At 37.5% G+C, this 24,407-nt stretch overlaps 1 protein-coding gene across 1 annotated transcript in view; it reads left to right on the top strand.

Moving 5' to 3' along the window:
• Positions 1-17,900: 17,900 nt before the first annotated feature.
• CNR1 (cannabinoid receptor 1) overlaps positions 17,901-24,407 on the top strand; it is a 30,815-nt gene continuing 24,308 nt past the window's right edge. Inside the window, exon 1 of the mRNA XM_007484309.3 lies at positions 17,901-19,450. The gene's annotated coding sequence lies outside the window, so the exon portion shown is untranslated. The remainder of the gene's footprint in view (positions 19,451-24,407) is intronic.

The following is a 24,407-nucleotide window of genomic DNA, read 5'->3' as shown; positions in this document are numbered from 1 at the left end:
CTGGAGACTTCAATCAGCTATACCAACCAGCAAAATGGTTGGAGGAGGAAACAGCAAAATGTTTCCTAAAATGTTTCCTCTAATCAGTACTTCCAAGCATATATTTTCCTCCAAACTGCTGATGGCAGAATAGGCTCTGAGGTATTGCTGTGAACCAAGTCTGAGATCACTTACTGGACACAGCTCTGAAATCTCTTCTTAGACCTGATGAGAATTCCAGTCTTTCCTTTTAGAGGTTTTGTCTTTTTTTAAAATAATTTTTCTTTAATTTTTTTTATTTTAATAAAAAAGTTTCTACATTAGTTTCCCAAAGTCATATGATGATGCATATTGTCTCCTTCCCTTTTTCCCATTCCCCTCCTGGAACTGACAAGCAATTAAATCTGGGTTGTACGTATATTATAACGCAAAACATATTTCCACATTATTCATTTTTGTAAATGAATAATCTTATAAATCCAAAATCCCAAGTAAACAAGTGATAAATCTTGTTTTCATCTGCATTTCTATTCCAACAGTTCTTCATTTGGAGGTGGAGAGCATCCTTTTTTCATAATATTGTCCTGGATCACTATATTGCTGTTAGTAGCAAAGTCAAACACATTTGATTGTTCAACAATATTGTAGTTATGTGTATAACAACCTCCTGGTTCTGCTTATTTCACTCTGCATCAGTTCATGTAGATCTTTCCAGTTCTTTCTGAAATCACCCTGTTCATCATTCCTTACTGCACATCACCATCACATACCACAATTTGTTCAGCCATTTCCCAATTGAGGGACATCCCTTTAGTTCCCAACTCTTTGCCACCACAAAAAGAGCAGCTATAAATATTTTTGAACAAACAGGTCTTTTCTCATTTCTTTCTATCACTTTGAGAGACAGACCCAGGTGAAAGAAAATAGGGACACCAAGAGGAGGTGGATTGATGAGAGGACCTTGATGGATGGGAGATGAGAAACACCCACTTAGGGACCTTCCCAGGGCCAGTAAAGCACAAAACTCCTTAGGCTATAGAAAAACAAGTTTATTTGATAGCTGGAGTAAGGGAAACTGGTAGCACTACTAAAATCTAGACTCCACCCAGTTTCTATGCCGCCTGCAAAAGAGACCCCTTCTTTTTCTTCTATAGGCCCTGCTAACCAGGTCCCTGCTCTCATCTAAGACCCAAAAGCTAGCTGATTATCCTACTTATACTTATTAGCATGGATTACATCTAAAAAGGTTAAAGAGGGAGGACTCGCAAATGTACTGAGTCCTTAACCTAAAGCCTGGGATGGTTTCCTAGATGAACCCAGAATCCCAGGTGACCAAACCCTTGGGTTTACCTTAACCAATTGGATCTCTGATAGGTGGTCTCTGTACTTCAGGAAAAGGCAGGTCTCCACCAAGGCAGTTCTCCAACCTAAGAATAACCTAATCTTTCCACAAGATTAGGTTTTCCATAGGGATGCCAGAGCAAAGATCCTTCTTACCAGCTCAGTAGAAAGCTAGATCAAGAGACACAGCTAATGTCAGTAAAAACTCCCAAGATTCTTTTCTCCTTTCAGAATCTTCTCCCAGGGTTTGTGTCAAAATTCTCCTCCTTTCCTTTTAAAGCCAATCCATACTTTTTCTCTATTCCTTACATTCCCACACAGGATTGGTATTACTGGATCAAATGGTTTACATTCTCTTATTTGAAATATATTTATATCTCTTTGTGTATAATTCCAAGTTGCCCTACAGAACGGTTGGATCAGTTCACAACTCCAAAAGCAATGCATTAGTTCTCCAATTTTGCCACACCCCCTCCAACATTTATCATTTTTCTTTACTGTCATATTGGCCAATCTGATAGGTATGAGGTGGTACCTCAGAGTTGTTTTAATTTGCATTTCTCTAATAAAAGAAGGATTTAGAACATTTTTATATGATTATTGATAGCTTTGATTTATTTATCTGAAAACTACCTATTGATATCCTTTGACCATTAATCAATTAGAGAATTATTTGGATTCTTATAAATTTGACTTAGTTATTTGTATATTTGAGAAATGAGACCATTATCAGAGAAATTTGTTATAAAAATTTTTCCAAATTTCTTACTTTCCTTATAATCTTGGTTGCATTGGTTTTGTTCAGTCAAAAACTTTTTAATTTAATATAATCAAAATTATTTATTTTACATCTTGTAATGTTCTCTATCTCTTATTTGTTCATAAATTCTTCCCTTCTCCATAGATTTGACAGGTAAACTATTCTATGTTCCCCTAATTTACTTATAATATCATTATGTTTTAGTCATACCTCAATTTTGACTTTATCTTGGTATAGGTATGAAATATTAATCTAAACCTAATTTTTGCCATACTTTTTGACATTTTTCCCAGCAGTTTTTATCAAATAGAGAGTTCTTATCCCAAGAGCTGGTATCTTTGGGTTTATCAAACACTATATTGCTGAGGTCATTTACCCCAGTCTATTTCATTGATCCACACTTCTATTTCTTAGCTGATACCAGATTATTTTGAAGATTACTGCTTTATAGAACAGTTTAAGATCTGGTACTGCTAGGCCACAATCCCTCATATATTTTTTTCATTAATTGCCTTCATATTCTTGACCTTTTGTTCTTCCAGATGAATTTTGTTCTTATTTCTTCTAGTAGATGTTTTGTTTTTAGAAAATCTATTACTCAAAATCAGGGATTCTTCATGAAGTGATTCAACTTTACCTTAAGGTAAGAAATAGAACAGAAAATTCAAATTGGAAGACTCTCTAGTATCTGAAGAATGGAAAGATCAATGAGGAAGAGACCCAGTACAAAGATCAACAAATGCTCAGTGTATGAGAAGATATGGAGTGTAATCATGGAGGACTAGTACCCAAAATCTACCTTTTAAACATCATCATCACAGAGTTCCAAATAGAAGTTGTGTAAAGGAAGATTAGGAAGATTCAGACATGTCTAGAGTTCCTAACTTTCTATGAGGATTGAAATGTATCAATAAACCATTCTGACTAGTAAAAGTGAGCACTGGATAAGGGCTTCTGAGCTAAGACTGGACAAGATCCTGACCTACAAAGTAACAATAGCTAACATTTATATGGAACCTACTATGTGCCAAACACATTTACAAATATTCCTTCTATTCCAGATATATATGACCGATTATTATCAGTATTGTGGATGTTGTTACAGAAGAAACCTGTGGTAGAAATAATACAAAATAATGGAAAAGATCAATGATAATGATTTTATAAAGGAGGATAAAGAAAATGAGAATAACATGAGGGGAAATCTGAGGAGGTGAAAAGAAAAGGAAGAGAAAGATGGGAAAGAGAGGAAAAAAGAAAAAATAAGATGAGGAAAGAAGGGAGGGCAGTGAAAGAGGAAGAGGAGGAATAAAAGGAGGAGAAAGAAGAAAATTAGGAAGAAATGGTGATGTTGGAAAAGGAGGAAGAAAAAATGAGAACATACTTGTAAGCAGTGTATAAATGAAGATTTTGAACCTTTGACTTCATTCCTCATGTGACAGAGGCTGCATAGGAAAAGTGCCAGGCTAGGAGTGTGTGGATCTGATCACCTTGATGGGGGAGGGGCCCCAGGAGGTTGGAATCTTGAGGAGCAGAAGGTTCCCTTCTGAAGAGTAGTTGATCTCTCAGTTTAGAGAAGTTGAAGAGGGAGGGGTGGATAAGATTTTCTCCTGAGGGCTACACACCTTTTTCCTTGTTGTGACTGGAAATCCTTTCCCCCAATATTTCCAATTGAAAAGACTATTGAAGAGAAACCTGAGAAAGGCATTTTGAATCTCTGTCAGACTTTGCCTCAGTTCCTGTTGCCCTGGGTCTGAACTGTGGCCAAGGGGCCAAACCCAGGGTCAGTCAACTTGACTATCTCTCAGGAGGCTCAGGCTGCCAAAGGTTGAGTTCCCCCCAAACTCAAAGAGGGAGAGAAAAGGGTTTTAACTAGAGAAAGGGACCCCCTTCCCCCACTTTCCTTTCTCATTCTTTCCCTGCCATCCTTTCCTTGTTATTACCCTGATTGAATTAATTGGCATTAAAGTAGCTATCTTTTCCCCAAGATTTGAATTAAGTGTGAGTGAACAGCTTCAAAGAGGAGAGACATCTTCTTAAGAAGAAATATTTAAGTCTCTAGTAGTAGAGGAGGGACAAGAGCAAATCTAGGAGAGCAATCATAGCTAAGAAGTGAAGGGGGAAGGAGGAATATCTTAAAACCCCCTCTCCTCTCTCTGAGCCCACCCTAAACATCAGCTATCTCTCCCAGATCCTGTTTCCTTTACCATCCCCAAACCTGTTCTCCATTATACCCAGAAATTCTTATGTAATCTCTCCTGCGACTCCACATTGTTGAGATCATGTTATTGGTATTTAACTAGCTGTAACTCCTCCAACTCTTTCTTCTCATTGGCATCATGCAGCAATCATAGTGGCGTGGTAAGGTGAGGATTTTGAAATGACTTTATCAGCCATGGGCATGTAGTTTTTCTTTTGTATCCTCTTTATTCCTTGATTTCTAATGATCATTTAATAAACCTCCTAAAATATGATATTTTTATTATTGAGATATAATTTTAATTTTTACAGCAACTAGCAACCTTTCTGCACTTTTGCTTACTTTTAATCTCTATGAAATGTTTATGATACTGATCTTTGAATGAATCAAGGGCATTCCTGATGAATACATGTGAAGGTATAAACAAGCATTCACCAATGATACTCTAAATAGACTTCATCTTTATAGTCACATAATTTACTGAAAAGAGTGGAAAATCCAAGATGTCATTGTTTTGTGGTTTATTGATTTCATGACATAATTTGACTTGCTGCAGCAAAATGCAACCTTTAAAACGTCTAAGGCAAGCTATTTCATTCCCCACTCTAACTTGTGATTCCCTTAGTATAAGAAGCTCCAGGTAAATTGGGAATGACTAAACAAATTGTGGTGTATGTTGGTGATGGAATACTATTGTGCTGTAAGAAATGGTAACCAGGATTATTTCAGAAAAATCTGGAAAGATCTACATGAACTGATATAGAGTGAAATAAGCAGAACTGGCAGAATATTGTACACAGTAACAATAATATTGTACAATGATCAACTGTGGAAGATTTTGCTACTCTCACCAATGTAATTATTTGGTACAGTTCTGAAGGACGTACAACAAAGAATGCCATCCACCTCCAAAGAAATAGCTATTGGAATCAGAATGCAGATCAAAGCAGACTATTTTCCTCATTAGTTTAGTTACAGCCTTACATTGAGTTTTTGGTTTTATATGAGTATTCTCCTACAACAATGATCAATATGGAATTATGTTTTTCATGATAATATGTGTATAATCCATATCAATTGCTTAACATCTCTGAGGGGGGAGGGTAAGGAGAGAGGATAACAATTTGGATCTTATGATTTCAGAAAAAAATGTTAAAATTCTTACTACATGCAATTGGGAAAATAAAATGTCTGAATAAAAAATAAGAAATTGTGATAAAGATACATCTCTCTCAAAAGAGGTAAAATATCAAGGTATTTCTACACATGATGACTACATATTTCTCAGAGCTTTTGCTCTTGCATAATGGGAGAGTCTATGAACTCATAAGAGGATCTATGGGACAGGCAGCACCAAGGTATAGAGATAGGAGGTATATCATTCTGTGTAAATAAAAGCAAGAAAGTTAGTTGGGTTACATCAAAGTTTGCAAAAGGAAATTATTTAAAATATCTGGAAATGTTGCCTAGGGCCATGTTGTGAAGAACTTAAAATGCCAAACAGAGGGATTTATATCTGATCCTAGAGTTAGTAGGGAATCCAGTTCACACTCAGATCAAGACATGATGTCATTGGTCCTCTTCAAAATGAAGGATGTACAACAATAACAACAGGGAATCAGAGGAGTTTATTGAGCAGAGGGATGACATGATTACTTTGCCAGGTGGGTAGAGGATGGATTGCAGTGGGGAGAGTTTCTGGGCAGGTAGACCAGTTAGGAGGTTAATATGATAGAGTATTGAGGCCCTGAACTAGAGTATTTGTTGTGGAAGTGAAGAAAGTGAGGGTTTTGCAAAGATGCTATATGTATAGAAAAAGCAATATTTGACAATTGAATGAATATGTGGAGGGAGCGAGAGTGAGGAATCAAAAGAGAATACTGGAGTTGTAAACCTGGGTGACTGGAAAGAAGTTTGGTCTTTCAAAAGTAACAGGGAAATTCAGGATAGAGGTGGGTTTGGGAAAAAGATAATTGAATTCTATTTTTTCTGTGCTGATTTCAAGATGCCAATGGAAACATACATTTTGGAATGTCCAGTAAATAGTTGATGATGTGGTACTAGAGCTGAGGAGAGATTCTAAAGCTAGCTATGTAGGTCTGAGAATAATCTTCATAGATATAGAATTGAGATCATGAAAACTAGTAAGATCACCAAGCAAGATAATATAGTGAGAAAAGAGAAGAGGGGCCAGGAAAGAGCTTTGGAGGACACCCACAGTTAGTGAAAATGGCATGGATAAAAATCTAGTAAAGGAAATTGAGTTGAAGCCAACATGGGTGGATAATCAAGAGAGTAATGTCATGAAAATCCAGAGATAAACTACCCAATAGAATGATTATTCAGTATCAAATGCTGCAGAAAGGTTAAAAAAAGGGGGGGGGAGTCATTCAGAAAAAAACATTAGATTTATCAATTAAGAAATTATCGTTAAATTTGGAGAGAGTGGTTTCAGTTAAATAAAGAGGTCTAAGGGTAAATTATAAAGAGTTTAATAGAAAGTAGAGGAAGTGGAATCACCAAGTGCATATAGATATTAAGGGGTTAAGCTGATAAGAAAAGAAGAGATATAGGATGACATCAGTGATGGCCGAATTTAGTGGGGCTTTGGCATATCTGTAGGTAGAAGAGAAGGGACATCAGATGGTGATAGAAGTTAAAGGGAAAAAAATGAGACAATAGAGTAGATAATCTGGTAAACAATAAAGAAAAAGACATGGGATTGCAGGTAAATATTACATTATCAAAGAGAAGAATAATCTCTTCATTAGACATTTTGATTCTTCTTTCCCTGTCAATAAAAATTCCCTTTGATGAGGTATAGCTTCATGCTTGCAAACATAAATTAGCCAGGACTCTGGAAAGTACTGTGCAGTTCTGTCCAGCTCAAAGATTTTTCTCCTATGAAGGGGCTCAAGACAAAAGAAATTAGATTATTTCCTATTTTCCACTTTGGGTCTTTTGCGCCACAGTTCCTTCTGAAACAGAGGTCACGTGAAAAGCCACAAAATATGACTATTGAAAATTACTTCAGCATCCATCCAGTTCTATCCATAAACGAAAGACTCTCTACCATAGCATTCCTGACAAATGTTCATCTAGTCTTTGCTTAAAAACTTCCAAAGAGAGAGAAAATTCTCTAGTTTCCTCATATGTTAAAGAATGAAAGGTTTGGACTATCTGACCTCCAATATCCTTTCAACTGCAGTTCTATCATCCTCTAAGATATTAAGGCAGCCCATTTCACTTTTGGAAACTGAGACTTACTGAAGCAAATTGGCTGAGAAACAAGAAGACTTTTTCTTTCCAAAAGAAAAATAACAAGCAAAGCAAGTGATGTAAATGAAACAATGTGAATTATATATTTCCTATTCTGACACCTGTTTATAAAAAAAAAAAAACCTGTTTAACTCCAATCCAGAACCTATTCTTAAGAATCAGTAGTAACAATGTTGCAGAAGCAACTATGTTTTAACATGACAAAACAGAACATGGTGAAGAATGGAATTTAAAATAAGTCACTTTTATATCCTTTTAACCCATCAGCACTTGTGATAACTTGATCGATTATTTTAGGCTTCATTACAAAATGGTTAAACCTCTCTCAAAAGAGAAAAAATCCAAATAGAGATATTTCTATACAGAATGACTATATTTCTCAGTTTTTGCTCTTGCGTGGTAGGAGAGCTTTATGAAGTCATAAGAGATTCTATGGAAAGAAATAAGGATGATTTTCCTGGAAAAGACAAGACTGAGGGATGGAGACTTGAGAGCTGCCATCAAGTTTTGAAGAAAAGGGATGGAAAAGAGATTTGAATTGTTTTACTGTTCCTAAATGCCATAACTGGAAGTAATGGGTGAAAGATACCATTACTGGAGGTCTTTGAATGGAGACTGAGGAACTATTTGCCCAAGTAGTTAGGAAATGTGTGTTCAGGTAGGCAGAGATAAGATGTGGCAGCCTCTGAGCTGAAATTTCCAGCTCTGAAATTCAAGTTTTTGAAGAAAGCCTTCACAGAAAAAATACAGAAGGTGAATAATTGAAAATCAGCAAATATTTTCCAGAGTCTACAGATAGACACAAAACCTGAATAAAATTGCTATATGTCATGTAGCTAAAATAGATAACTATCTTCCTTTCAGATAAGGAAGGACCATAATCTGTGGTACTAAGAAATTCAAACAAGTGTAATGTTTTCTTCAGAGTATAATTGCTTGGCTCCCCAGTAAAATAAAGCAAAAAAACTTTCTCTATAGATCTTGGGCAATAGGTATGCATATGTTCATGAGTTTTTACACTTCATCATAAAATAGTACAGTCATTAAATAAATGTATATGTAATATATATGTGTATATATGTATATAAATAATATGTACATACATATATATACATAGGGTATGTAGGTGATACAGTAGATAGAATGATGGATATAGAGTCAAGAGAATCTGAGTTCAAATCTGGCCTCAGACACTTAATAGTGATATGTCCCTGGGCAAGTCACATAACTGTTTGCCTTGGTTTCCTCATCTTTACAATGAGCTGGAGATGGAATGGCAAACCACTCTAGGATCTGCCAAGAAACTCCAAATGGGGTCATCAGATGACTCAAAATGACTAAACAGCAACAACTTATATATGTACATACCCATATAAGCATATGTATCACTGCTGATCCATAATCAGTAAGGTATAAGTCAGGAGCTTTAAGCTGTTTGTTTTTTTTTTTTACATCCATAGTAATAGCCATTGGTTTGCACTATTTTAATAGACATTCTCTTAATCAGTTCCCATTTCCTTTTGTGATCAATGGTACAGCTTTGCTTACTATGTACCAGGCTCAGTGCTAAGTCTGGGGTTACAAAAAGAGGCAAAAGACAGTCCCTGCCCTCATCGAGCTTACAATCTAGTGAGGAGACAACATGAAAACAAATATATACAAAGCAAACTACACACAGGATAAACAGGAAATAATTAAAAGATGAAAAAGTTTGGAATTAAGAGGAGTTAAAGAAGGCTTCCTGTAGAAGGTGGGATTTTAGTTGGGACTAAAGGAAGTCAGGAAGTCTAACTACCTGCCCCTTCCTGACCATTCTTCTTCCTCAAAATATAAAGGGTGGTATTGAACTTAAATCTCTGCTCCTTGATAAATTCCTCATCTCCCTACTTTCAAGTCTCTCCAAAAGAAATTTACTATTCCCTTGTCTGAGACAGAACCTCACCCACTATCAGTATGTAGAAAGAAATGAAAATGGAATTGAACCTACATTGAGAAAATGAATCAAGTGTATAGTGGACAGAAGAGATTGGTGGTTGAGTAGGTAGAGAAGAGTGTCAGACCTAACCTCTCATGGCCATTGCTTTGGACCAGCCATACTTGACTTAACAAGAATCTATCTATGAACAATGGTTAAAAAGTTATTTTCCTATCGACCTCCCTATCATAGACAAGATCTCCATCTTCTCACTGTTCATAAATTCTACAATCTGTTCAAAGACTTTTTTTACTAATTCTTGAACTTTTTTTATTTTTAATTTTGTTTGATTAAGTAAAGAAACTTTTTCATGGTTACATGATTCATGTTTTTTCTTTCCCCTTCTCCCATCCCCCTCCCATAGCTGGCACTCAATTCCACTGGGTTTTACATGCGTCACTGATCAAGACCTATTTCCATATTATTGATATTTGCACTAGGGTGATTGTTTAGAATCTATATCCCTAATCATATCCCCATTGAACTATGTGAACTATGTGATCAATCATATATTTTTCTTCTCCATTTCTACTCCCACAATTCTTTCTCTGGATGTAGATAGTGTTCTCTCTCACAAATACCTCAGAATTGTCCTGTAATCCTTGAACTTTTTCATTTCTTTGCCTTTCAGCAGCTAGATGACCCAGTGGATAAAGTACCAGGCCTGGAGCCAGGAAGACCTGAATTCAAATTTGGCCTCAGTCACTTCCTAGTTGTGTTACCCTAGGCAAGTCACTAACTTCTGTTTGTCTCAGGTCCTCATCTGTAGAATGACCTGGGGAAGAAAATGGCAAAGCATTCCAGTCTCTTTGCCAAGAAAATCCCAAATGGGATTAGGAGGAGTCAGATACAACTGAAATAATTGAACAACATTTACCTGTGATACTCTCCTCAGTACAAAATGAGGTCCTAGAAGAAGGAAGATATTTTCTCTTTTATCTTTTAATCCCAGTGCCTAGTACAATACCAAGTTCTAAATAAAGGCATTAAAGGCATTGAATAAATTCTGGATAGATTTAGATTGGACTGTATTAGAAGCTACCAGATGATTTCCAGGCATAAATTTCTCCCCACCCTACACCCCACACTTATATCCTGGGGTCTCTGACTCTTTCCACCAAATGAGGGTGCCTTTGCTGCTTCTTTTGCTAAGTGCAAAATTTCCCTTTTATAATAACTCCACAGGTCTATAAGATTTCCTATGTATCCTTTATGAATATCAAAGCTCCAAAAAGTTATCATAGCAGTTTTATATTTGCTTTCATAAGCATGTAATTGGGCTCTAGTCAATACCCCTCTGACACTGTATTATCCATTTCATGAAAGAGAATAAGCCCATGCTACCCATTAGACTTCTTTATCCCAAACATTAAACAGGAAAAAGCTTACTGCTTATTTCTTCGGCTTTTACTATTGTCCAAGATGATCACTGTAAGTGAAAATTTAAAAAAAAAGCAGAGTGAAAAAGCAATATTTTTTGAGGGGCAGAGACTGTTTGGAATGGAAAATTGGCCTGTTACTTCATCAGCACAGCTAAGGCAACTTGCTCTACCAATGTAAGTGGGCACACCTTCTCTGCAACTTATAGCTTTAGAGAGTTGCCAAGATCACTGAAATGTTCAAAAGTAAAAGAGTCAGTATATATTAGAGGCATGACTAGAAAACAGGTTTTCCTGGTTCCAAGACTGGCAAGCTATCCATAATGTCATATTGCCTCCCGTTTTAAAAGGAAAGTCATATTAAGGTACTAATAAAACATATTGTGGGACTTTCTATGCACATGAAAACTATCTCTCCTTAAGTTCAAAATGTAACCTCCGGTGAGCAATAACATTTGTAGCTTGTAGCTGAAGTAATCTTAGTTGTCAGTCACTTTATCAGCCTACAAAGAAATGTTATTTTACCATCAGTAGAAGCTTCCTTTAATACACATTACACAGTGCCCAAAAAAGAAAATACTTTTGTTTATGACATTTCTATTCAGCTATTAGCATATTTACTCTTTTTTTCTGCTTTCAGTAGAAAATGTATTGCCATTGGAGCCCCAAGAACTAGTGACTATAATGTGGCTCCTTAAGAATTTGTGAGGCAATCATAATGCTTTTACAATTGTTCTGATCCTTAAGAAGAATCAATGATTCATCTGATCTCGTAAAGGTATGGAGGAGATATCTATTCTTTCAGCTCCAGCAATTTTCAATAACTGCCTACCTTAGTTGTGGTGGGTATTATACTTGGTGTGAGTGAATGGAAAACCCATTGCAATGAAATTATAGATACCATATCCATTTTATTTTTTCTCATGATAATCCTGAGAGATAATTTTTATTACCCTTATTTTATGGAAGAAGAAAAATGTATAGAATGCCTTGAGTTAGTGCCTGAACCAGGATGAGATTTCTATTCTTCTTTTAGCCCCCAACTTTTTCTGCTGCATCCTATCTAATCAGACAGTATATTTAATTCACTGAGAGAACTATACTCTAAATTTCTTCAAAGTATTTAAAAATTGCTCAAAAGCTCTATTTCTATCTTTAGCATGCTTTGGGTGCTCGGGGTGAATAGAAGATCTACTGAAAGGTCACAAATCCCGATTGATTTGCATTTCTTGTTTCCCTTCCATTTTAAGGAAAAGTTCACAGAATTACAGTCCAAAGAAGGGAATAAGTAATAGGTACACCTCAAGGTGGGCAACTAGGTGGCACAGTAGATAAAATATTGAACCTGGACTCAAGAAGACCTGAGTTCAAGTCTGATGTCAGATACTGACTAGCTATGGATAAGTCACTTCACCCTGTTTTCTTTGGTATCCTCATCTGTAAAATGAGCTGGAGAAGGAAATGGAAGAGCAGCACTCCTGTATCTTTGCCAAGAAAATTCCCATTGGATAATTGCATAATTGAATAATATAATAGCAATATTACAACCTGAAGATAGATATCAATATTGCAGAAGAATATCTACTATATAAAAATTGATAAGGTGAGAAAGTCATTGTCAAGGCTAATAAATACTCAAACTGGATTTTATTCCAATGAATAGGATTCTCATATAATCAGAATTAAATTAATATCATTCTGCTGAAGTCCTTTGTATAGTTTTTATATAAGTGCAACTATTGATATGTTAAAGAAAGTTTCCCCACCAAGGAAATTGTTTGTTTTTAGTATATGAGGGAAACCATGAAGATTAATAAGGAGAAAAATAAACAAAAGACCAAAAAAAAAAAAGAATTAGTAACTTCCAGAATGAAACAAGTCTATTTTTGGTTTTTCTTTCTATTCTTTCACAATATTCTTCTGCTCAGGTTTTATATAAAATTCTACTGTTTGGTTTTAGAAAATGAGGCATTTAAAAAGAACAAGTTGTTTCTAGCTCTTTCTAATATAGTACTTATAGACCAGACTTTGCTACAGTTTATAGATTAATGGGGGAAATGAGTTTTGCCAACCTGTTTTCTCACTCCCTTTATTTGTGCTATCTACTTGTTTATGATCTTTTAGAAGGCACTTTTCATATGGTTTGAAATGAAAAGATGATCTATTTCCTCATTACTGATCCACTGCTCAGTGATAAAACAAAACAAAACAAAACATGGGAACAAAGGAAAATGCCTTCCTGTCAGCTCTTAGTGCTCCCTGCTGCTGCTCAGCTGGGACTGGAGAGAGTAGGGGTTTAATGAAAGAAGGTGAGAAGGTGAAGAAAAAAACCACCCTAATGAGGGTGTTTCGTTGTACTGAAAGATCACTTAGGAGCTGGCATGATTTCCTTTGTGCCTGGAGAATGTTAAAGCAATATTCCCCAAGGTCAGAGAGACCCATCCTTCCTCAGTCATTCACTCCCCTCCCTGGCAACCAGCTTTTCTACCTTGAGCTGTTTTTCATGAAGTTTCAAGTCTGATGTTTGGGTCAAAAAGGAAACTCATTCTCCCTCCCCAGCTTTTGGTTCCCATGAATAAGTAGAAATACTACATGGGATCCTTCCAACAAAATGCATTGTAAGTGGAGCAGTTCTCCAATGCTTAGCGAGCTCTAAATAATGGGGCGCTTCTGTTGAATTCCAATTCCTGGGATTGCCAACACTTCTCCCTTATTCTGGCAATACTGGGACCCAGAAAACTTAAATTCATTCATTTTTCAAAGAGAGTCAAGGAGATCAGATGAAACTCTAATGTAAACTTAAATTGACATTGTATATTGCTTCAGTTTACTAAAATATGTCCATATTGTTCTCCATCAGGTGAGTATAAGTTCAAATGGGAAAGGTAGAGTTTCTTTTTTTTTTAATTCATTTCTGTAGCCCCAGGATCTCATTTAGTATCTGGCATGTAGTAGGCATTTCATAAAGTGTTTGTTGAATGAATGAATGAGATATACTCCAAATTAGAATAAAATCATGCTGTCACATCCCTCAGAACAAAGTGCCCTTACTTAATTAGCCAGAGCTGAAGCTTGAACATCAATCATATATGTGTATGTGTTATATGAATATGTATGTATGAATAATTGTGCTTTTGTTTTCCAGGTTATTGACCAGTCAGGCCACTAATCATCATTCTCAGGGAACTGATCGCTGAGGATTAAAGCTGGAAAAGACCTTAGAAGACAATTTTGATCAATTCCCTCATTTTAAAGAAGGAAAACTGAGGCCCAGAGTAGACACACTGACTTTTAGGGGCAGAGTTGAGATCTAAACCCATGGACTCTAAATTTAGATTTGGCAAATATTCTTTCACCTCTTCCTGTCCTTTAAGGGAGAAGGGATTAAATGTAAAGGTAATAGATTAAGTGATGGAAAAGACCTTAAAAGCCATCTCATCCAGAATCTGAGGTGAAATATAAAAAGGCGAAATGCCTATTCAAACTCTAACACTATTAAATAACCTCCTAGCCCTAATATTTTGTATTCTGAGTTCCCTCCCAGCTTTGATTTTAAATTCTAAGTGCCACCCCACCTTGCCCAGTTCTAATCTCTGAATTTCCTACCTACAGTACCATCAGCACCAAGTTCTTTGGTTATAGAAAATGACTATTAATTGAAAAGGGCTTAGGAGGAAAGAAGTTTCTTGTACAAGACTTATCCATTGCCTCAAGTTCACTGTAAACAAATAAGAAAACACATTACTTTGAACTGTTTGCTGGGATATAAAAATGACTTCTAAATGAAAAGAAAAAAATTAGATTTGCCACAGATTGACAGATTATAACTATTAAATAACAGAGGTGGGATTTGCATCCAAATCCACTGACTCCAAGTCTACCATGTTCCACTGTACCAACCTCCGCTTCATTAATTACCATGTTCTAGTATTAGAAGGAAAATCATGACATAGAAAAAGAAGAAATCTAGAATACTGTGCCTTTTGGATTAACAAATATCTTGCCAAGACAGAAGATTCTTTCCAAATACTGTGTGTCCAGTGTAACTATTAGCACTTCTGTCAAGAATAAATGAGATCTTTCTTTGAAGTTGAAATATGCAGTCTTAACTGTGTTCTCATCCTCTTAATTTCACTGAGTGAATAACCTAAATTACACAGAACAGCAGTTAAATTGGCTCATCATCACTCAGCTCTAATTTTAAAAGGATAAAGAAAAAAAGAAACCAAAAAGGCTAGTGTGGGGGACTGAATAGCATCATGCTTATTATTAATGGGCCACTAGGGTCCTTCCCCAGAAGGTCAGTGGTTCAAATTCAGCCCAAGTTACTAGTGGCCAGACCATTCAATGCCTAGTGTTACATTAATGTGTGGCCTCAACAAAATGTTCCTAATAGGTATATTGACAGATTGCATTTCTCATTTTTGCTGACTCTCTCTGGAGTGAGGTGGATGGCCTAGCAGATGTGGGGAAACTAAATCATTTTATCACATATGAGGGCTAGTCCTGTAAAATGTGGGTTGAAACACTAAGGAAAGTGTTCATTAATGTTACTGGTAAATGATGGCAGGGAAGAAAAAAGTGGACTCATCTCATCATCTGTCCATCCAACATTTTGGAAGAGCCCTGGGTATATTTTAAGTGGTAAAGATATACATACATACATATATATATATATATATATATATATGTGTGTGTGTGTGTGTGTGTGTGTGTGTGTGTGTGTGTGTGTGCTCATAAAACAATATCATTCTTCCTTCATTTTCAACTTGAACATTTACTTGGCCTGCCAAAATGCCAGGTCAGAAGTCACATTTTGTCTCCATTACTAAAAACTAACCTTGAGCCCTAAAATGGAAAGGCAGTTTTATCCACCAGCTGTCATCTTTCAGATTGTCCCTGCCCCCTCCTCCACCCCTATGGCAACAGAATAAAGGACTGATGGAGTTAAAAACTTGGTCTCATGCTTAATGTTTGGTTAGTGCCCAAGGCATCTTCACCAAGCTCTCAGCAAATGTCCCTTCATCATTCTCCAGGCAATTCTGAAAAAAAAGAAGTTCAATTTTCATTTAGAACCACATGATTCAGGGAATTCTGTCTAAATTCTAGGAGTTAATCCAAACAGATTTGGGATGGACTAGAAAAAAATACTGAGGGAATTAGACTGCTCTTCTGAAACAAATTGAGGACTGGGATGGCAGACATTCTCTCATAATTTAGATAGGAAATCCCCATGGAGTGCCACAGACTGCAAATTGCCCTCCATAACACATTAGGTTTTAACAACTCAGTAGTGGGAGGGTGACTGAGGCAACACAGCTCTGAATAGGATGAGTGCCACCAGTATTTGTAAGTGTTCCCTACTACAGGAAAATGAAATGGATTTGGTCTCTTGAGGATGTATTATCTATCTATCAATAATATATACATGTATAGAAACTAAGTCTTTTCTTTAAAGAAGGGTGATATTGAAAGTGGAACATCTATTGGGTGAAATACTTTTACCTAAAGGTTCTCTCTAAGCATAACTCACAAACCTTTTACAGTGTCATCTGAAAGATGTCCTTCCAACAAGGAGTGAGAGGAAGTCCTGCCTGGGCATCCTGTTCCTTTCATTTGCTGCCATTTGAACTTTATGGCACCAAGCAGTCTAGATAGTTTGAACATGATGTTCAGAGCACCTCTTCTCTTACAGAGACGGAGAGACTAATTACTCTGGAAGGTAGTGCCTGGGAGAGGTTACAAGGAGGGCAGAAGTCTGGCCGTGTCCCCTGTTGACACTGAGTTGTGACAGAGAAGGGAGGAGATGAGAGTTGAGTTCAGAAATGGGAAAGTTAAGCAGTTTGTGACCTTCGGAAGATTCTTCCAGTCTAGATCCCTGGGTGGGCCCATATTGCCTACTGACTTCTTTTGAAAAAGGGTTTCCTTTCACATTTCCCCTTCCTGGACCATTTTGGTGTAGGGCAAAATCCCCTTTGGAGTATTTCTACATGTTTTTAATAAAATTGGGTTAACTACTACTGATACACTTTTAGCTCATTTTACTGTTGAAGGAAAAATATGGCTATGGACTAACGCATCAGACAGCTCCTTCCCAACTTTATCCCCTCTCTGATATTTTTCTATCGCTTCCTTCCCCGTTCAAATCCCATGTTTTCCTGGAACCCCCAAATACAGAACGACTCTAAAACAAGGGTTGATGAATCAAGCCCTCAGACTATGCATGAGTGCTTATTTGTTTTGGTACTGGAGGTGGGAGTAAGAAAGGTAAAAGGGAGAGAGAGAGAAGGCGTGAACTTCGGACCCTTTGCAGAGGCAGCATCTGGTTGGGTTTCCACCGCCTTCCCAGTGGTGCACTAGTTTTGAGTGACTGGGAGCTTGCATCAGGTGGAAGGAGATTGAGCTTCCCCCTCAAGCCACCACACTAGAAATAAAGATGTCTAAATAACAACAACAACAAACCGAAACCACCCTGCATGGTCCTCGGGGAATTTTTTTTTTCTTTTCTCAGCTGCTGCTGCTATAGCTGAGAGCTGGTCTAGCGAAGGGGATATGGGAATAGGTTGGAGGTTCACATTCACCATGATAAATGTAAAGACCAATTAAGGTTTGATCCGTGCCCCTGGGAAGCAGACGGCGGTTGATATTGTAACCAATTAACGAGCATGTCCCCTAATTCCTGCCGCCACCTCCGGGTGCAACACGCATCTCAAGGAGCCTTCGCTGGCAGCCCCCAGCCCCAGAGCAGACAGTTGATCCAGGGGAGCCAGTTCCGCTGGCCCGGGTTGCGGGGCAGACGGTGTGTGCAGGCTGTGGGGTGGGGCGAGGGGAGTTGGCCGGGAGAGATAGAGAAAAATGTAGGCAGTCGTACCTGGAGAATGCAAATCAAAAGTGGTTGCTGTTAGGATTGGCCAGGTGGGCAATCTGTAAGTAATTTGTTCCAGACCGTGAGCCCCAAGGTGCAAAGGGGGGCAAGGGAAGGAGGTTTGGGAGAGAAAAGACACGAAACAAGGGAAGGGGTGGAGATGGGGAGGAAGACCGGGAGGCCCGAGGGAAGACGGAGACGGAGAGGGGATGCTTGGAGCTGTAAAAAGAGGACAGGTGCCTCGTGGAAGGACAGGTGGTGATGCAGCAGCCTAGATAGCACCTTGAGGTCCTCCCTGGGAGACCCGAAGGCATATGATACCTTCTCCTAGGCTCCCGGCCTGCGCTGAATGGGGAGAGGTGGTCCAATCTGCGCGAGTCTCTTCTTTCTTTCCTTCCTTGATCCCTCATTCCGCCTCCCCCAACCCACCCAGTTCAGTCTGGTTCCCGGGGGGTAAAACGGAACCCTGATCCAGCCGCAAGCTGCTACCGTTTTGTCCGACTAAGGTAGCGATCGAGAATAACCCAGGGGATCCGGGAGGTACAGGCTCAAGACCCGTGCACCCCATTATTGGCTTGGGTGCATTTGTGTGCAAAATAGGCATAACCCAGGGGAGTTCTCGGACTCCCTGGGAGGAGGTCGGGCCAGAGGGTCTTTAACCCAAGGGCTGGTGGGTGCTACTGCAGCAGCAGGTTTCCCGGAGGCGTCAGGCGGCGGCGGCGGCGGCGGCTGTGACTGAGGGAAAGAAGTTTGGAGGCACAGCAGCCACCTCCCGTGCGTCCTCCCCTCTGCTCTCTGCTACCTCTTCCCCACTCCCCTGTCCCTCCCCTCGTAGCTCCCGTGGCGGCGGCGGTGTCTGGGCGGCCGCTGCCAGGGACAGGACAAAGGCTCATTAACACGTGATGGGACCAGAGCTTCATAAATGGGACTGGAGAGAGAGCGCGCAAGAGAGACAGACACAGAAAGCGAGCAGGAGGAGAAGGAAGGAAGGGAGAAAAAGGGAAAGAAGGAGACCAGGATCAGGGTAGTATCGGAAGCCAGGCGCGCTGGCCCAGGCTGGCTGGGGGACACCGGGAAAGGAGAGTAGGCAGGCGTCCCCCAGCTGAGCCCGGGCTTGAAGACCGTAGTCTAGCAGAAGGAGGGAGAGGGAGGAGGACTGAGAGCAAAGGGTAGGAAAGGTAAAGGAGGGAAAGGGGCGACAGGAGGGCGCAGCTTCTCTGCCCATTTCCTTGCAAAAAGCTTAAGACAGGAGTAGCTTCTTTGGGTATAGGGTAAGCGCCGTTGGAAAAGAGACCAGAGAAAAGAAGAGTATCTACAGGAGCTTGGACAGACAGACTGACACACCCCACTCCACCCTAGTCTAGCCCACCCTACCCCTCCTCTCTCTCTCTTCCTCACGCCCCGCGGTACCGCCTCCCTCTCTTCTCTGCCTTCTCCTGCTCTTCTCTTCTCCCTCCTCTTGGACTCACTCTCATTTTCACTTCACTCGTTCCAGGGTCCCTAGCCCTGGCTTGGGGCGGGGCGCCTTTAGTGCTCCCTGCCTGGGAGGGTCTATAGAATAAGTGTGGGATCTTTCCTTTTAGCTGAGAAGTCACCATCCACAATCTTTGGCAAGACTCCCAGAGGAACTGAGGGTACCGGATCCCCCGCGGAGGACCAGGGGATGATAAGGGTAAGGACTGGAAGAGTTCCACGGGCAATACTTTTCTGCTTCCCACCCCTGTGGTGCTGACCAGGGTGAGCCCTAAAGCGACTAGTGCGTGCTTTTCTTGTTCAGTATATGCGTGTGTACATGTTCAAATCATGCATCCATATGGTTATTTAAATATCTAGCTGTCAGTCGACTTTAATGTTCCTTTCGGTGGTCTCCTTGTCTTTTCTTTTTAGGTTTCTAATGCCCTTCTCATTTCTTTATTAAGTCTATCTGTATGCCTCTGTATATGGTTGTAGAAAATAAATAGGAAATGTTTGCTAATTGGGTGCTTCGGTTTGTTAGTGAATATCTATAAACAACATCAACAAGCATGTCTTTAATTCAAGCTGGTCTCTGCACCAAACCTAGAACACAAATAAAGCGTCATCTTAAGTGTCTTAAAAGCAATATATAGGAAACAATAAACTTTCTGGACAGCAAAATGCAAATGAGAATAGAGAGAACACAAATGCTAAATATTGAACTAAAATCAAAATAGGTATTTAAGAAATTTAATTTTTTGATGTTTTTTCTTGGTACTAAACTAGAACACTTTTTTTTTTTACTTTTCACGACTGATTGCATACTGAATAGATATGCCTGCATGGAAAAAGTAAGGAAATGTGTGATCATTTGAGAGTTTAAAACATAAGTAATTCTAATGTTTAAAATGTAATTCTTAAATGCTTTTAAATTAAGACAGTTTGAAGGGGGGAGTCTAAAATATTTTAGTTTCCTGATCATGCTTATACTATGCACGTGTATTTTTTTTCCTCCAAATAGACCTGCCTTTGTTGCTATGTTGGCATATTAAGATACCTCGGGCATTTAATCTAATGAGGGATTAAGACAGGTTTTTATGGTCTTAAATATGCTATAGGAGTTTTATTGGCTCTGTGACTGCTCCTCATTTTTTATTACCACCTAAATTAATATCTTTTGAACAATGAGAGGGAAAGCCAATTTCTTAAAGGAAACTCAGTACACATTGAAGACCAATGATGTCACCACTAATATTAATCTATTTCCCTGTATATTGAGAAGCTCATAGCAACTAGCCTCTTAGGTTCCCAAAGGACTTTATCTGATTTAAAGTGTTGCTTTTCTAATCCCATCCTACTGGTAATTTACAATGGAAGACATTCTTATTGATTTTTTCTCTGAGGTTTTTTTTCCTTGGTACCTCTTTTTCTCTTTCCCAAAATTCATTTATGAGCAGTTTTATCAAAATGTCATTTATATTTCTTTAACTGGTACCAAATTATTTTTAGATTCAATATTGATATGAAGATGATCTTTCCTTTTCCATAATATAAAAAATAACCCTGAAGTCAGTTGTTTGTAAGTAGGATAGTATTATAGCTGAGCAAGAGATTTAAACTTGGACCTATATTTGAACAAACTTCTTAAGTTTAAATAAGCTATCAACAAGACTTACTAGAAAAGGCCTCATTTTGTTTCAAAGATACCTACTACTTATCATGAGAAGCTCTCTTTGCCAAGGTATGTATCAAATATATGAGGAGAAAGAAACCTCTCTGTTTTCATTAGATTGAGTGTGGGTAAAATGATTCTAAAAGATTCACAGCTTTACACCATTTGGGTAAAAAAAAGTCTATATTTGCATACATATTGCCAGAAGAGGGACTGCATGTACATATACAAATTGTTTAATATTAGTATATATGTACATATATACGTATATATGTATACACACACACACACACACACACACACATAGTCCCTTGTGAATAGTTATATAGCTTTTGAAGAGCAGGGCATCTAGTTTGGTTGGAATTCCAAAGTTCTAATTGTTTGTTTAAATGAAAACTTACATGTGAAAGTGTGTTGCTTTGTCCAGCTGTTATTTCTATTTTTTTATTGTTATCCTTTCCCCAGTGGAATATGTTCTTCTCTGTGTTGCTTGTGAGGTTGTCGTCTAACAAGCTTAGTTGCAGGATCAGTGTGTTCTTTTGGTATTTCAAACTGTTAAAATAATTAAATTATTAAATGTTACCAACTTGAAACTCCTAGAAATTAAATCTTCCAAGATAATTATTATTTATCATGCGATAGCCTACTTAGCAAGGAAGTACTTGAAGGGCATATCCTTTTCTCTTTCCTTAAGAAAAGACCCAAGGATTGGATTGATGAAAATTACTGGTTATGAAGTATTAGTTTATTAATCACTGAAACAAAGTCTGGAAAAGTTTTTAATGACATAAACTTGTCATTAAAAATTGCTTTGGTTTACCCTTAGTTCCAAAATTTAGGCATATTTTCAGTTTCCTTGACCATTAGCATTTGGAATTACACTCTGAATACTTGGCTCTATAAGATTAACAATTTGGAAATGGAATTAACAGTTGCAGCATACCCTCCACAGAGCTCTAATGAATGTTTCTTGCTTGGAAAACAAGTTGGCAAATGAAGCAATGAATTATTTTCCATTAGCTATCCAGGAATGCTACAGAAGAAAAGTAATAAATTGAATTTGAAAATAGCTCACAACATGTGATTAGGGAAGGCAGGATTGGGTTATGGCTTCTTGAATTTGGTTAGTAAGATGAAGCCTGTTCTTTGGGGTTGGTGCCTGTTATTCTTGAGGGTAATTATGTTAGCCCAGTTGCATAAAGAATGAGTGTTCTCTTTCTACAGAAAGGATGACATGTCTCAATCAATGTTAAGCCTGCCTCTTCTGTTTTTATATGCATGATTTTCCAGTAAAAATAATATTAGAAACCAAGATAGCTGTTTAGCCTAATTCTATTCTGACTCAGATGCAACATGGATCAAAAATTGCTTGAAAACTATGAATAAAGCCAAGGTTTAAGTATCAAATATCTATCTTCTTTGAGATTGCCTGCTCTGCTGATTTATTTCTGATTGACTAAATGTTAGTAAAGAAGTTTAAAAAGCAAGAAAAATATCTAAACTAATCTGGACATTTTGTACTGGGAAGTCTGACTTCATGTCTTTGATTTAAGGTTCTTTCTAATCAACTTCTTGTAGAAAATATATTAATACCATTTAAGAAACTCCAGTTCTTTGAATTTTCTGTGGCAGTATAATGTTTTTATCCTCCACCTAACATATATATGTGTGTATATGTATATAAATGTGTGTATATATAAATATATATTTATAGATAAAGCTGCTTTATCCTTATAAAATGGAATATCCATATACGTTTCTTTAAAATATTCACAACTAATAGAAATCATGTTACTTAGATTATACAAGAAATAAATTTCAAAGCTTATTTTGTGCCACTACATATATATATATATAAAAACATATATGTGTGTGTGTGTGTGTGTGACATTCTCTTTGAATGAGTGTAATAGCCAGGATTTTTTTTAAACAAAAGCTCTCTTTTAAAATTTTTTAGAGTTCTGAGGGCTGACTTAAAATATATTCTATAATCCTTGGGTTTGAGCAAATTCAAAGCAATTGTGCAGATGGACATGGGAGATTTAAAGGAAGATTGAATGATAAAACTGTTCACGTTTACATGGAAATCTTTGTAAATTTCCTGTGTCCAGAAAAATTCTTACAAATATGCCAGATGAACAGTGATGACATTCTATCGTGAGCTAATGTTAAATGCTTTAACATGGCAACTCTATCTCTTTCAGGTCTGCCTGTCAATTTGACTTGCTTAGAAACTAGTATTTTCCTGGTATGAAGAGACATTGAAGATGATTATTGCACTGAAACAATAGATAATTTATACCATGAGCTATTACATAGAATTATGTCATCATGATCATGAGCACATTATAGCTGCAAACAAATCCATGAAAAAGAAAAAATTAGTGATTCTTTATAGCCTCTAGTATTTTTGATGTCTATAGTCCTATAGTATTAAAAAGTTCCATCTAGAACTGACCTCATAGATAATAGCTGTTTCAGTGTTAAGTCAAAGATACTCTCATAAAGTGACTATTCCATTTTCAGTCTGAAGACTCATCTAAGAGCGTTTATGAAAGTTAACTTTCTATCTTAAACAGACATGCATAGCATTTAAATACATTTTATTCCATTAAAATTCAAAGGGCAATGTGGATATGTAAACATATCCTTAACAGAAATGTTCATATTAATATCCTTCATGTAGAAGCATCCATCTGGAGCATTTCACATGCAAGTTACTTAATGTTACATTGTCACCTGGCACCATTTAGTTAGTTTGATGTCAGGCAACTCTAAAGATATTGGATTTGGATTAATTATCATCCGTTTCATAGTGGTTCTGACTTTTCAAAAATGTGGGAGAAAGTATTGTTTACTCACCCAACCTGAATGAATGTTCAATGTTGAGCTTTAGCAGTTTGGGAAATACTATGAATTCTATTTCAGCCCCAGCTGGAGTAATTTTCACACCTGTGCTTTAGGAAAGCTCTCAAAGATGTTTTGGGAGGGGGGGTGTTGTTTGGTTTTATTTTTGTTTTTTTGTTTTTCTCTTTTTAAATATGTGAAATGTGTTTGATATAGATAGTTATTATTTATAGCTAACTTTCTTCTCTTGGAGTGCACCAGTGCTATAAGTAGCTTTCGGATCCATGATTAAGTTAGCTAACAGAATGGAAGTGGAGTTTGATATATGCCAAAAAAAAAAAGGAAAAGAATTAGGCTTTTAGTTTCCTTCTGTCCCTCTCAGTAAGGATGGAAAGTGACTTCTCTGAGATTAATATTTCGGTTAGTATTCTTTTGCTAGTTTTCTTCCTCCTAGATTTGCATATTATTCAGTCAGAACTAGAAATTTGAATTGGTTGGATAAAAGATACTGGCGATCTTTCAGCCCAATTAATTATTTATTACCATAACTTTGAATTACATTATGTGTTTTATGGCAGAAGATAGAGAGCAACATGGATTCTTAAACTAGGCATATATTATAGCTTGTTTTTCTGCCATTCTTACTAACAAATAT

The sequence above is a fragment of the Monodelphis domestica genome, chromosome 2 (assembly GCF_027887165.1).
Source record: "Monodelphis domestica isolate mMonDom1 chromosome 2, mMonDom1.pri, whole genome shotgun sequence".
Lineage (NCBI taxonomy): Eukaryota > Metazoa > Chordata > Mammalia > Didelphimorphia > Didelphidae > Monodelphis > Monodelphis domestica.
The sequence above is the reverse complement of the archived record's forward strand: the minus strand, read 5'-3'. Positions and strand labels throughout refer to the sequence as shown.